A 16162-nucleotide genomic window follows, 5' to 3' on the forward strand; every position below is an offset into this window, starting at 1 on the left:
TGTATATGAATATATAGAATGGAATTCTCCATGAAGGTATGAAAATCATTCTTCATTCTAATTGGTAAGGAAGTTAGTTGTGAGGTATTCTTCCATTAGGCTAGTTTTTGTTTTTGTTTTGTTTTGTTTTTTGAAGTAGAACACAGTCTCTGCACTACTCTGTGCATCTTCCCTCCTCAAGAATCATTAGTGGATGGAATTTGTGATTTATAATAACATTGCTAACAAATTTCCCTGTTGTTAATAGCTACTTATTTTCCTATACAAACTATTTTTCCTCTCTTTCCTGAGGGCAATTAACTATGAAACTGGTTGTAAACTACTGGTAATGATCAGTTTGTCAGAGATGATTGTCTCACAATGCCATATTCCATAGTAATTAGATAAAGCATCTTTAATTGCTAATAGCAGTAGACAAATTGTGATTTTTTTTTAGATACCCAGGAAGATTCCATGAAAGTCATAGAGAATCATGCTTTTTTCCTGTTAGAGGGAGAAAAGGGGAAAAAGATAATCATCATCTTTAGGCTTCCAAAAATACAACCAATGTGACAGGTTTAGAGTTTTTAAATAAGAAAACCAGTCTTTCTATAGCAAAGATGAGAGGAAATGTACTCTCCATCACATTTCTTTTGGGAAGCAGGGGTCCTTCCTGGTCATGTTTGATATTTCTTGCCAGGATAACATCTCTCATATTTGCATCTAAACTTTGGCCTTCAAATATGACTTCCTTTAGCTCAAAAAAGGAATGATATTTAATTCACAGGATCTCTCACAGTTAGGATCCTGATTAAACTCCAAACTATTTCTGTAAGCCAGTCCATGGCATACCCTGAGCTGCAGGATGTAAGGAGAGCTAACACACAATGCATTGAGGAGGTAGACTCATAGTTTTTATCATCATAAACCTTATCTACCATTTCCTTGTTAAGGTCAATCAGGCTATTCAGAAAAAACAAAAACAAAAAAAACCCCAAAAAACCTAGTTTTTAGAATTTATTTCTTGGTGATTTTTTAATGTTTATTTAAAAGAAATATATTTTGCAAGCTTCTTTCATTTATAATAGATCCAATTAAGTGTGTCATTTGCCTTAAATGACATGAATGCTATTAGTCTTCAAGTATTATGATATATTCAGTTTTTTATAATTGTTTGGTTTTGAGAGCAATTTTGCTTTGTGTAAGATAATAAAAACTTTCAAGTAAACAAAGATGCTTAAGATTAGCTGAACAGTTGTAATAATAGCTGACATTTATATAATGATTTAAGATTTACAGTGTGCCCTACATATAATATCTCACACTCTTGATAGCCCTGAAAGACAGTTTGGGTACATTTAGGTGCAGATATGTGATACTTTGGAGTAGGTGGGAAAACTACTTCTGGAGTTAGAAGATCCTGACTTTTATTCCCATATCTGGTACTTATAACTTGTTTGACTTTGGACAAATCACTCAACCTTATAAGGCCTCAACATCCTTATCTGTGAAATGAAGGGATTAGACTAGATGATCTCTGAGGATTCATAAATCCCAGATTTATGCTCCTAGGTTGAGTGAGTTGCCTACAATCATTTAGCTAGAAAATATGTAAGGTGAGATTGGGACCCAGGCCTTCAGATTCTAAGTTCCTCATGCTATGCACTATATATCATGCTACTTCTGTAATGAATGATCATGAAACTGGGGAAAAAATATTGATCTTAAGGGGGTTAGGTGAATCATACCAAGTGAGAAAGCTTCAGAAATTCAAAGTGCACAGAATGCAGTGTGACAGGGTGCTCCTTCCCGGTATGCATAATAGAGGAGAATAAAAAGAGTCTCAAAATGGGATTCATTATTCCTGGAACATAGGGACAGTGGGATTATAACCACCAATAAATCAACATGCAATGTGTAAATCGCCACATGTATAATTTTCCTCCCAACCAAGAATCCTCAAGCTGTTTCTTCTTTTTTTTTTTGTATGAACTTTTTTTTAATTTAACATTTTGATAATATTTTCAATGTAATGATTTAATAGGATGTCTTTTTCTCATTTTATTTGGGATATTTAAAAATTTTATTCTGAGAAGAAATCCATAGAATTCATCAAATTATCCAAGGGCTCTTGGGACACCAAAATATTTTAAAATCCTTGTTGCAGAAAGATCCCCCAAAAGTTGTTATAATGGTGGTTGTATTTTTCCCAAATCCAAATTTCTTTTTTTTTTATTTTAATTTTAATTTTTAAAATTAATTTTATAATTATAACATTTTTTGACAGTACATATGCATAGGTAATTTTTAAGAACATTATCCCTTGTACTCCCTTCTGTTCCGAATTTTTCCCCTCCTTCCCTCCACCCCCTCTCCTAGATGGCAGGCATTCCCATACATATTAAATATGTTATAGTATATACTAGGTACAATATATATGTGCAGAACAGAATTTTGTTGTTGTTGTTGTTGCAAAGGAAGGATTGTATTCAGAAGGTGAAAATAATCTGGGGTGAAAAACAAAAAATGCTAACAGTTTATACTCATTTCCCAGTGTTCCTTTTCTGGGTATAGCTGATTCTGTCCATCATTGATCAATTGGAATTGAATTAGCTCTTCTCTATGTTGAAGATATCCACTTCCATCAGAATACATCCTCATACAGTATCATTGTTGAAATGTATAATGATTTCCTAGTTCTGCTCGTTTCACTCAGCATCAGTTGATGTAAGTCTCTCCAAGTCTCTCTGTATTCCTCCTATTGGTCATTTCTTACAGAACAATAATATTCCATAACATTCATATACCACAATTTACTCAACCATTCTCCAATTGATGGGCATCCATTCATCTTCCAGCTTCTAGCCACTATGAAAAGGGCTGCCACAAACATTTTGGCACATACAGGTCCCTTTCCCTTCTTTAGTATTTCCTTAAGCTGTTTCTTTTTTACACACTTTTAGATCTTTTTTTCTCTCTTATTTTTATTAAATAGAACCTAATTCTTTGTGATATGAAGGGAGAGGTTCCTCTGCCTCACTCTGCTCATTTTTTAGAATGGATGACTGAGAAGACATAAGTTAAAGCTTATTTTCATAGTTAGCATCAGGCCAGAACTACTTGTGCAAAGCATAGCATTGTGATCATTTGGTATAATGCAAAGGGGTAGAGAAATATGGATGAAAGAAAAGATAATTGCTTTCTTGCTTATTTGTTTGACTTTGCATGCAGCAGATTGGCATTCCACCATCTTTACATTTGCCAGTTGGCTTTAATTGCTTCACTCATCCACAACATTCTGCCTCTGAATATTTATTTCCACCTCTGAAGCTGAACCCATTTCCGAATTGGTCTCTTGTGTTGGGACAGGACAAGGAGAATGGCATTTCCCTAGTGTGCTGCTTTGTATACTAGTGTTGACCTTATCATTATTAATACTCTTCTGAAATTGGACACAGTAGATAAAGTGTTAGGCTTAGAATCAGAAAGATTCATTTTCCTGAAATCAATTTAGCCTCAGATTCTTACTAGTTAGGTGAACTTGAGCAAGTCATTTAACCTTGTCTGTCTTAGTTCCCTCATCTGTAAAAATAAGCTGGAGAAGAAACGACAAATCACTCTAATATCTTTGTCAAGGAAACTCCAGATAGGTTGACAAAGAGTTGATACAACTGAAATCACTGAACAGCAAAAATTCTGCAATTACATTATGATTTACAAAGTGTTTACTGTATACTATGAAATTGTGATGCGGGTATTTTGGCTTTTTGTTTTTGTTTTTGTTTTTTATTGGAAGTAGAGCTATAAATATACAATTCATAGACCTCTGGTTTCATCAGTATCAGAGACTAGTGGTATAAAAGCTATCTACTATCCATTTAGACCAGAAATTCACCTGACATCGAAGCAAAGTTCTTTTAGAGCATAATGTTAGGGATGGCAGGAAACTTGGAGACCATCCAATTTGAACTTCATCATTTATTATATTTGTATTTTAAAATAAGTTTCAATGATCTCTTTGTCATTTCCATTTCCAAATGTAGCTCTCTCCCTTCTTCCTCTTCCAGAATGCTGTCCTTTAAAGAATAAAAACAAGAAGGAGGGAAGTGAAGTTAACTAACCCATATACGAAAGAAGTTTGATGGTTTCAGTGTTCGACATACCTTTTCCTTCATCTTTGCAAAGAAGAGATGGGAGTGTCTTCTCATACTTTCTTTCTTCCTTTTTCCTAATGGAAAAAAATGGACCAAAAAGATCAAAAGACTTACAACCCAAATTTACACACTTAACACTACATAAGTTTTAGTCTTTTACAGTAGCCCAGGAAGTTGAGGATGTAAGTGACTTTATCATCATCACATAGTTGGTTGCTTTTATAGGCAGAAGTTAAATTCAAGACTTGTTCTGACTCCCAATCTCATGTTATTTACATTAAATAACACTAGCATCCTAAAAATAACAATCTCAATGGTTAAATAAAATCCTCAAGACAGCAAATGTGTCCTAATTCTATTTCAAAGGGAATATCTCTATTCATAATCCCCTCCCCTTAAACTTGTGTATGGTGTTTTCCCAATGTTGAACACCTGACAGTCCTGCCTGAGATATAACTCTTACTTCTCAATATAAAGATTGCTATTTTTATAGCTATTTTAATATCCTTTTTATTTGCACACTACATCAGCATCTGCTTAAACCATTTCCATTAATACTCTATGATTTATTCTTTAAATAATAGAGCTAATAGATTGAGTAACTTTACCTGAAAACAAGGAAAAAAATGAGTGGATTATGTTGACAGTAGCTGTGGCAAAAATAACAGTTTTATGGTGACTTTTGTAATGTGGAGGACTACATACATCCTTGAATGAGGTCTCTCTGGAAAAGAAGAAAACTTCTGGAGCAAAAGGTGCAGCAAGCATGCCCATCCCCAATATTAGAACCTTGTAGTGGCTATAGATACCTAATCTTGGTAATGATTCTAGAAATTAATATATAAAAAGAGCTGTGTAATGATTTTTAAAAGAAGAAAAGTAAATAAGAATTTTTTACTCCCACCTTAAATTGGGCATTTTAAAATTATGCCGTGAGGGAATTAGAACAGTAAGTGATATTGGAAATTGAATGAACCACACTGATTTCATCTTGTGACTCAATTATGGCTCTAGCACACTTTTCTTTCTATTCAATTATAGATCTGGTCCAATTTTTGACCTGTGTGAAAATTTATCCAATTGTATGAGTTGTCAGAAAACTATGTCATTCTTCGAACGCAGCTCTCTGTGGCTAGAAAACTGATTCATCTCTACCTGCTGCTTAGGGACCCTTAAGTAAGGACTTAGGTTATGGTAACCAGAAACTTAGTCAGATCCAAAAATTGATGCAATGAATTTTCTCACAATTATACATTTTAAATAATCCAAATACCTTCTTTGAAACCTAGGCCAGTACTGGTTAATTCGTTTTTGTTTCCATATGCCGTTGATTGTTTACAGATGTTTGTGGGGAGTAGGACACATATTTTTCTGATTTCAGGGAATTGAACCTGTTTCCTCTTGCCTTCTTTACTTGAAAAATCTCCAATCTTGGGATAGCTAGGTGGCGCAGTGGATAGAGCGCCAGCCCTGAATTCAGGAGGACCCGAGTTCAAATGTGGTCTCAGACACTTAACACTTCCTAGCTGTGTGACCCTGGGCAAGTCACTTAACCCCAGCCTCAGAAAAAAAAAAAAAAAAAAGAAAGAAAGAAAAATTCCCAGTCTTTCTTCCAATTAGAAATCATTACTAATGTTGTATTGTTTTCTTTTAATTAATTGGTCTTATTCAACTAATTATTTTTCATGCATAAAAATCTGTTTTTTCCTTTATTCTGGGTCCAGGATCAAAGCTGAGGGGTCTAGTTCCCATCTGTTAGGCAATTGACATGGATTCCTTAAGAAAACAATTTGCTCAAAAGCTCAAACTTTTGTTTCCTTTTTCATTTCATCTTTCACCCACCACAGTCAAATCAAGTGATATCAAAATACAATTGTACATTGAAAACTTTATTTGTACAGAAAGATAAGAAAACGATATGATTAATACTATAAAATAATTTCTTAAACAAGTTTCACATCATTTCATTCAAAGGAGTTTTCTACTATTTAAATAAGAATTTTCATAATTTTATTCTTCAGTATGAAGTAGAGTTAAGTTAGAAAGGGGTAAAGAGCTGTAATTACCCCATGTGTTCAGAGGGTTCAAATATATATTTTATTTATTTTGACACATAGTGGCAAGGGTTTGTATTTGCAGCTGAGATTGCTATGAATCTTCTGAAACAGAATTGTAACTAGACATGCTTAATGGTAATGGAAGTCAATTCTGTTTAAAAGAGTGGATTTTATCTTTCTAAATAAATATTTCTGGGGCTCCTTTGTACCTCAGATGTTTGAAATTTGAATAGGCAAAATGAAACATCCATATAAATCAATAGATCCAAGGAACCCTAGATTTATAGCTGACAATGGTTTTTCAGTTGAGCGTACTGATTGTGAATTGGATTAGAATAATTGTAGATGGTAGAGAAATTCTATGAAAGGTATCAAATGTGTATAGATATGAAATAATTCCTACCACTTAAGTCAACTATGTGCTGCTTAAATCTAGTATGTAGAAGTGGTGAGGAAGGAAAAACATTTTTGAAAATAGAGACCCTTGAAAGGGTTAAAACATACATTTATTTTTTTCCTTGACCATGAAAAGGTAGAATAAGAAATTAATCATTTGAAAATGGACTTTTTTTTTTTTGGAAATGTAATTGAACCGCAAACATTGGAAATGTTTAAGATAGGAGAGAAGAGAAAAGGAGATAATTACAAATGAATCCATATATGTTCCAAGTTTTTAAATGATTCATGATTTCATGTATCCACACTCATTCTTCATTCATTTTAGACTGGAATTTCCTTTAGAGCAAAGACTACTTTTTATGCTTATTTTGTTTTTTGCTTTTGCTTTTATTTTTGTTTTATTTTTGCCCAACACCTAAAAGAATATTTGGCATATAGAAGACTGAAATTTAACAAATGTGTTCTCTTTGATTATTTCTTGTTTCATGTCTCTAAGGAAAAAGTGCTGTTTTTTCTTTCTAAGGTTTACCACTTCATCTATACAATTTATCCAATTCATATCTTCTTCACAGGCCACTGATCCTGACATTGCATCTATTTTTCACATATTTACAAATTAACCCTATTCACTGAGTCCTTTCAAACATGTTTGGAATTACCTTAAGTAAAACAAAACATAACAAAAACCTTGTTCTTCTTCCTGAAATGCTTCTAAGTGAATTGAGCTGAATTTTTGAGCCTTTTCCCTCTTATAATGCCAAACTTCTTGAATGCTACTGAAATTGTTACTTACCTTTATCACCCCTATATTCCAATTACAGGGACATGTGTGTGTGTATATATATATATATATATATATATATATATATATATATATATATATATATATATATATATATATATATATATATATATATATATATATATATATATATATATATATATATGTTTTAAAGCAGAGATGTTGTTTGGTCTGCTGTATGTGTCTCTCTCTCTCTCTCTCTCTCTCTCTCTATATATATATATATATATATATATATATATATATGTGTGTGTGTGTGTGTGTGTGTGTGTGTATGAAAAATTAGAGAATTAAAAAAAATATCTCATATACAGCAAACCAAAAGTATATCTATATATTAAACAAAAGTGTATACATACATATATATATATATATATATACATATATATATATTTTTTTTAAAAGCAGAGATGTTGTTTGGTCTGCTGCAATAGAGACGACATCTCTATTTTTTTTAATTCTCTAATTTTTCTTATCCATTCCCTCTAATTTCTATATCTTTCTTCTCTTTTCTACCTATTAAATTCTTTCCACCCTTCAAGTTGGAGTCTCTGGTTTTATAATACAAGTATCCATATATCCACATATATAGATATGTGCATGTATTTATATGTAAATATGTATTTACATATTCATCCATATAAAATTATATATAATCTAAAACACATTATGTACATATGGTATAATATATATATATATATATATATATATATATATATATATATATATATATATTACCATAGGGTGTAATAAGAAGCATAGTAATCCAGGCAGAAGGACATAGTGTTTTTACTAAATAATTTGTCTTAGGTGTGTCACATATGGATTCTTGTATCGAAATATATACACCACTTTTTAGGAAACATGTAAGCTACTGGCCAAAGAAAGGCAACTTATATAAAACCATTGAAAAGGCAAAGAAGGGTCATGGTTCAGGGATGTATGTGTTTAAAAAAATGTGAAAAACTGGGACACTAATGCATTGTTAGTAGAGTTGTGAACTGATCCAGCCATTCAAGAGAGCAATTTGGAACTATGCTCAAAGGGTCATAAAACTGTGCATACCCTTGGAGCTACTACTGGGTCTATATACCAAAGAGATTATAAAAGAGAGAAAATAATCTACATGTATAAAAAAATATAGTAGCTCTTTTTGTTGGTGGCAAGGCATTGAAAATTTAATGCTATATCTATTGGGGAATGACTGAATAAGTTATGGTATTTGAATCTAATGGAATGCTATTGTTCCATAAGAAATGATGAAAAAGCTGACTTCAGAAAAGCTTGGAAAGACATACATGAACTGATGCTGAATGAAGTAAGCCAAACCAGGAGAACCTTGTACACAGTAATAACAAGGCTGTGTAATGATCAATTATGACAGACTTAGTTCTTCTCAGCAACATACAATTCCAATTGGGATAGAAAATGCCATCCACATCTAGAGAAAGACCTATGGAGACTAAGCATGGATCAAAACATACTATATTCATTTTTAGTTGTTTTTTTCCCCTTTCTCATAGTGTTATGCCACAGTTCTCTTTTATTGTCCTGACTCAATTTTCCTAATTATCCTGATTCAGTCCTGCCTTGATTTCCCTGCTTCTTAGTTATGCAAAACCTCCCCTTTCTCTTTATCAGAATACTTGATAGAACATCAGAATGCCTCTCCTCATCCCAAGCTATTGGAATATCAGATACTGCCTTATCAAGATGCCTCTCCCCATGTCCGGGGTGCCTCCCCCTGATTATGTCATCCCATCTCCTGTGACTCACCCCACACCTGTCAGAATCCCATTCTGTTCTCAGCACCCTGACTCCGTCCCACCTTAGTCTACCCTCTGCCTCTGAGCCATATGTACATATAGATCAGAGTTCTCAATGATTGTTTGCTGGTTTCTTGGAGAGGATAGTCTCATTCAACCCTGGGACCAAATATGGATCCATTTGATCCCAGTATATCTCTGCATTTAATAAACTATTAAATACTCTCTAATCTCTATCTTGCTCAGTTTCTCCAGCATTAGTTTTTCTATTTGTTTTGATTTTACTTTCACAACATGCCTAATATGGAAACATGTTTAAAATGATTGTAGAGGCATAACCTGTATCAGATTGCTTGCTGTTTTGGGGAAGGGGTTTGAAAGGAAGGAAAGGAGAGAAAAAAAAATGAAACTCAAAATCTTACAGAAAGTGAATGTTGAAAACTAACTTTATGTGTAATTTGAAAAAAAAGTTATCAAATAAATAATCTTTTTGTGGAAAAATAGAAGCTAGAAGACATCAATATTCAAGAATATTATTTTTCATACCATAAAAAATAAGATACTTGAGGGCAGAATACAGTTGTCACTTAAATGCTTTACTATAAATGTAGAAGCTATAGAAGGGGGAATCTAAATTTGAAGAAATAAAATACTTCTGAACATAAATAAATTGTCTACTTTGTGAAGTAGCCGAATTTCAAATTCTAGATCATAAAGTAGGGTCTGGAGGATCATATTAGAGATGCTACAGAAAATATTCTCAAATAAAAAGCTATTATTAAATTAAAAAAAAAAACATTTTAAAATGAATTCTCAGTCTGCTATAGGTTAGAGTAGGTAGGTGGCCCTGAAATGTTCCTATCTCTTTGATTGTATAATTCAGTAAGAATTAAATCTTTGACATGAATTCTTTAAAAAAAATCCTAATTCTGCATTGATACAAATAGAGCATTTGATTCAAGTATGCTGTTTCTCTCTGCTTCTTGAAGGTTGTTCTTCCTACAAAATTCTGCTCAGGTACCATCTCATCCATGAAACCATTCTTAACTTTCTCATTTCACTCCAGTATAAAGTGATCTTTTTTTTGGTAAAATCTCTAAGTATTTTATTTTCATCGTCTTATTGCCTACTAAAAGTCACTGTGGTGTTTTTCAAGCTGAGAGATAGAAATATTCCCCTTGAGCTGTAGGAGAGAAGGTAGTCAGGAGTCCTTATTCTTTCCTTTCCCCTCATGTCTGGGCTTAAAATCATTTTTCTATAGAACTGTTTTTGTGATTCTGGCTTGCCCTAAGCATATTAAATCTTCTTCCCATCCCTTTCCCCCTTAAAAATCCTAGTTTATAGGAATCTTTTTTTTTTTCCTTTTTTTTTTTTAATGCAAATTCCATTGAAAAGGCTCTAAAGTGAACATTATCAGCTAACACCAAATTTATCAGTTAATGCCTTATCAGGAATTAGTTGACAGCTAACTGACAGCAAGACAGTAGAGCCTTAATAAGCATTTAATTCAATTGAATGAGTTTCTGAAGACAGGTTCATGTGTAGTTGAATAAGGTAGGAAGTGGGGTCAGAAAGGAACACAACATTGATGGGGAAAGAGAAGGGCACCAAAGGCAAACTTCAGTTACTTGACAATTTTGTCAGAGGATGGTTGTGGTTTTCTCGCTTGGAACCATGCTATTTGGTTTATATATTAAGGATTGCCAAACCCAATGGTAGACTTATTGGCCATAGATCTTTGATACTTTGTTTCCCTGGATTACTCTTCAAGAGAAGTCACCCTGACAAGACGCTTCTCGTAATCTCCTAGAGTCACCTCTATACCTTTGTATTAACTATCCCCTACTAGTCTACTTCAAAACAAATTGGTTGCCTTGAATTCTTTTTTTTTTACTACCCCCCCATTCTTACTGCCTTCCCTTCCAATATTTCCATGTATGTATTTTATCTAATTCCTTTCACATCTCTCCTTTCCTCTACTTATTTTTACCCATCTATATCTCTAGCTTCCTATTTTTACCTCATTACTATGTCTAACTCATGTATACATATAGGCTCCTTCCTTATGGAATACAAGCTCCTTGAGGGAAAGAACTGTTTCACTTTATTTCCCTATACTTAGCACTTACCAAAGTGTTTTGATGCATGTAAGCATTAATATATATGTATTGGTTAATTAAAAATACATATCAACATATTGTAGAAAAATAGCCCCAAGTTAAAACAATAAGAGATTTTTCTGCCTTGTACTATCTCTACATTACTGCAGTATTTTCCTATGCTGGAACATCTGATGGAGTATAGAATTATAATTTAAATCTTTTAGTTCTCTAAATTCAGTACAGTTAAATGCTCATTTTCACAACCTCCCAGTAATAAACACTTTCCCTCTTTTTACTTTAGCCATGTACTGACTGCAGTGGTTTTCTTTTGAAGGACTCAGCTGTCCTTTATCAGCATTTCCCAATCTACTTATCAGGAAGCCTGTGTGCATACAAAGAACCATCGTTGTCTATCCTGGGGAGATTTTATTAACTAAAGTTCCATTTGTTGTTCAAGTGACACTATCTTTTCAGAATAACCAGATGTTGTTCAAACCAGACTGTCTTTCCTTTTATTCTAAGGCTGGTAGGAGTTTGAGTGGGTTGAATAAATATTGGGTACTGCCCTCAGTCATCTTAAATGAATGTGATAAAATGAAAACACATCACCTCCAAGGTCTCATTTGTTAACAGGAATTCCTCAAGACATTAAAGATCCTGCTCTATGAAAGGCAAAGCTGCCATTCAGTGAATCTTGCATTATGAGGACATCTTGTCATTTCTGAGATTCCATTTTAGATTAATGTATAGGAGAAAGATAAGATGGCATGTATTTAAATAACGATATTGTACTAGGGGGGGATTTTTGTTATAATTGCACAGCACAGACAATTAAATATATTGCAATATGATTCACTAGGCAATTGTAAGAAAAATTAAGTGGCAGAAAATAAGTTAACATGACATGCCTTATGATTTAAAGCTGGGGAGGCCTAATTATCACACAGGCAGTGAATTTTGGGTGCTCTGCATAAGCATGTTGAAACTGAATCCCTAAGGATAAGAGCAAAAAAAAATCACTTAGAGGATCAGAGTTATGGGATTTTATAATATATTGTAGAGCCTTATGTTAAATATTAACAATATCAAGGAAGCCAGAAAGGATGATCTATTGAAACAGATGTTTCTGAATCATTTTTTCTGCCTAATATGAGTGGCATTTATCCTCATAGACTAAGATGAAAAATCTGGTACAAAGAGGATGCTTTGTGAGAGTCACAGTGGAAACAAAGCTTATTATGATCATGTTTGGCCATTATTGCAAATGACAATATATAAATGGTACTACCATTTTTAAGCCATTTCAATGTGAATTTTTGCATATATTTCAAGTTGATAGCAGCAAACTGTAGTTTCTCATAAAACTGTCAATTAAAATCCTGCTTTATTGGCTACTGTACAAAATAAAAAGTTTGAAATTGTTTACATTCATAATTATCCAAACAAATTGAGTCCTTTCCTTTGCTGTTTTCCTCCCACACCTTGTTGCAGAATAGGGGAGTGATAAACCAGGATCCTACAGTAGGGTTCAGATTTATGGAAAAAGTACTAGTCTTAGAGCAAGAAAAATAGAAGTTCATATTGTGTCACAGTCAATTACTATCTGCATGACCCTGGATAACCTTTTTGAAACTCAGTATACTCTTTTGTAAAAATAGATATAAAGATAATGGTAGCAATTGCCTCAGATTTCTGCCGATGCACTGATACAATGTGTAGGAAGCACTTTGCAAACCTTCATTTGCTATATAAATGTGAATTTTCATTGCCTGTTTTGTTATTCTTTTATCCAGAATGAGAAAATTTTAAGCAGCATTGATTAATTCAGTTCTATTTGGATTAAAACAAGGATGATGAAAATTTTCCCTTCCAATGGCATTTCCCAGCAAACTGCAGCAAGGAGAATTACATAAACATTTCCTCCCTGAGAAGAAAATGATTTGGTGTGAAAAATTTCAGACTGTCAAGTTTCAGGGTAATGTTTTATTTGGTGATAGAGAATGAATGTATAGTTAAGTAGATTTGTTAGCTAATTTATTGGCCATTTAAATATTGTGTATTCTTCACTTTCGCTTTGTAAGTATTTCAGTAATGCTTCTGCAGCTGCATCCTGCCTTTTGGCATGTCCAACTCATCTTAATTAAATTTTTTTTCTACAACAATCTTATTTTTGCTCATGGGATACATTTCTGTCATGGTGAAACATTTCAAGGAAAATGGGGATCTATTTTTCATGAATTGAGTCTCCCCCTTTTCCCTAAGACGGTAAATATTAGTCATTTAAATGAATATAAAATTATTATACCCTCCAAATGAATGCTTTGCAAATCATCAAAAGAGTTTGTTCAGAGTTGGAGGTGATAGAAAAAAAGAAGAATGAGAAGATATGTTGAATTAGTGATGGGTGAAATGTCTTGATGTGACTTTTTTTCCTACCTCTCATGATTAGAATAAGACAGTACAAAGCTTTTTGCAAAACATGAATGAAGCAAGACATTGCCTCCTGTCCTTTTCATTACCATTATCATCTTTCCCAGTAATGGGGGACTACAAGTTTCCATGACTGCGTTATTTTTTTCTCTTAAGAAAACATGCATGCTAATGGTAATGGAGAAGGGAGGAGTGTGATGGGGGAGAGATGTTAAATACTTATTTTAACTACCTACCACTTAGAAATATTGACTGATGTGGAACTTTGAAACTGCAAACTGAATTCCCTGGTTTCCTAAGCTAAGAGGGTAAACGTTTTTATATCAGTTATGGCTGATATTTTAACTTCAAGCTGCTAATGCTCATCAAAGCGAAATGTGATAGATTGTTGCTTTTCTTAGTAAAGAATCTATAAGCTAGAGTTCTAGCATAATTAAACAAAAGATCCCGGAAAATGGATAAAATACAGTGGGCATTGAGAACACAAAGACATTTTCTGATAATTCAAACAAAGAAATAGAGAAAGGAAATGTTCTAGAAAAAAAATCACAGTAAACCGAGGGTCAAAATTATAGGAACATGATTTTAAATGGAGAACTACCAGATATGCTGATGAATAAGCTGAAATTCTTAGCCATTTGGTACACAATCCATTTCCAATTTTCTTGTCCTATCATTGAAGATTGAGATAAAATTTATATACTAGTGATAAGTTCTCAAAGGAAATATCTTTAAACAAAAACTTGAGGATATAGAGCAGTTAAATTAATGTGAAAAAAGATAATCTTGCCACTAGAACAGGATCTTTAAGAACAATGACATTCATCTACTATCTCCAAAACTTTGCAAAGGTACTTTCCTATGCTTCTCTATTTACCTCTCTATTTTATTATCTCCAGTTCTACTTTAATGCTAATTTATTTTTACTATAGGTCTTTGTTGATTTCCCCACTGCCTTGGTTATTAGTGCTCCCCCTTGAAATTATTGTGCATTATCCTACATATTTTTCCTACAATTACTTGTCTGTGTACTTGATAGCCCATAGAATGTAAGCTTTGTAGACCCACGATCATTTCATTTTTGTTTTTGCTTCCCATTTCTACTCTAGTAAATGTTATTTAAATTAAATTCATTAACTTGTTTCAATTGGAGGAACAACTTAGGACTCTTAGAACTAGCTTATATAAAATGCTGAGGAGACAATGTTGGTAATATAGACAAGGCATATGGTGTTGACATTCAATTGTACAAGTCTCTTTTCCTTCAAATTTAGTAGTACTTAGGTAACAGAAGGCTTTGGATGAAGTATCTGTGTAATTGTGTTTGTAGGGGGTTGCTCATAATTAGTCATATGTCCTTTTTACTCATGTCTTCTCTAGACTTTGACATTTGTACACCAATTTCCATTTGGCAATAGTTTGGAACATTCCCTCCTCTCCTCCAAATTAGCACTCTTCATGAGTGAGACCACGGAGGGAAGGGTAGGCTATGACTGTGAGAAGCTGCTGATATGGCCTGCCAGGGTAATGGTCCATGTACACAGAAGGATTTACATGACAGCCCACAGTGTTACACTCTGCTTGGTAAATGATACATGTTTTTTGAATTAGTATGCATACATTCCAAAATACATATTTACCTGCTAGTCTGGACCAGTTCGGGAGAAACAGTTTCAGTCTAGTAGGTAAATAACATGCTTTTCAAAATTAGAATGTATGCCAAATATGTATTTAACCAATAGACTGAAACAACACTGCAGGAGTCTTCTGAGTCTTTAGTCCATCATGCTGACTTATGGATGTAGTTTTAATCTCATTTTTAATATTTACAGTGTAATAAGAAAATGTGAACATTTAAGGGTGGAGTAGGAGGAGAATTATTACATCTGCACAAGCCAACCAGAAAAGAAGAATTTTATTTTTGGTTTCAGAATCTCTTCTGATTATTGACCTTATTTTGCAAAACTATTCAGAAGCCTGTGTAGTGATTATTTCCATGTGCTTCTTTTAAATAATTTCATCATTTACTGTGTGAAAATTAAGCAGATTCTTGAACATGATAAATATTAAATGTATCATAGAATACTAACCAGAGCAATGATCTTGGACTCTAAAGACCTGAATTTAAATACTCCTTTATTTACTACCTGTGTGCCGCTAAACAAGTGTTTTAGTTGTCTCTTGGCCTCAGTTTCCCTATCTGTCAAATAGAATAATAAAATGATCAGTGGTGAGAATCAAATGAACTATCATAATTAAAGTAATTTGCACATCTCAGAATTTTATGTAAATGTCAACAATCATTTTTCCATTAGTTACTATTAAATTATTTGGTTTTACAGATATATAATTGTAAATATAAAACTAATGGTGCTGTTGTTACTGGGAGACCCTTGATCTCAGTTTTTACTAACCAGAAATATTTCTGGTTCTGATAGTTTTCTAGGTGATGCATCCAAAAAAAAATAGTTGC

The 16162-nt window shown here is 33.2% G+C and overlaps 1 protein-coding gene across 27 annotated transcripts in view; it reads left to right on the forward strand.

The window, feature by feature from the left end:
- RBFOX1 (RNA binding fox-1 homolog 1) overlaps positions 1–16162 on the forward strand; it is a 2692248-nt gene that overhangs the window by 1540016 nt on the left and 1136070 nt on the right. The gene's annotated exons all lie outside the window — the stretch shown is intronic.

This window comes from Sminthopsis crassicaudata, chromosome 1 (assembly GCF_048593235.1).
Source record: "Sminthopsis crassicaudata isolate SCR6 chromosome 1, ASM4859323v1, whole genome shotgun sequence".
Taxonomy (NCBI): Eukaryota; Metazoa; Chordata; class Mammalia; order Dasyuromorphia; family Dasyuridae; genus Sminthopsis; species Sminthopsis crassicaudata.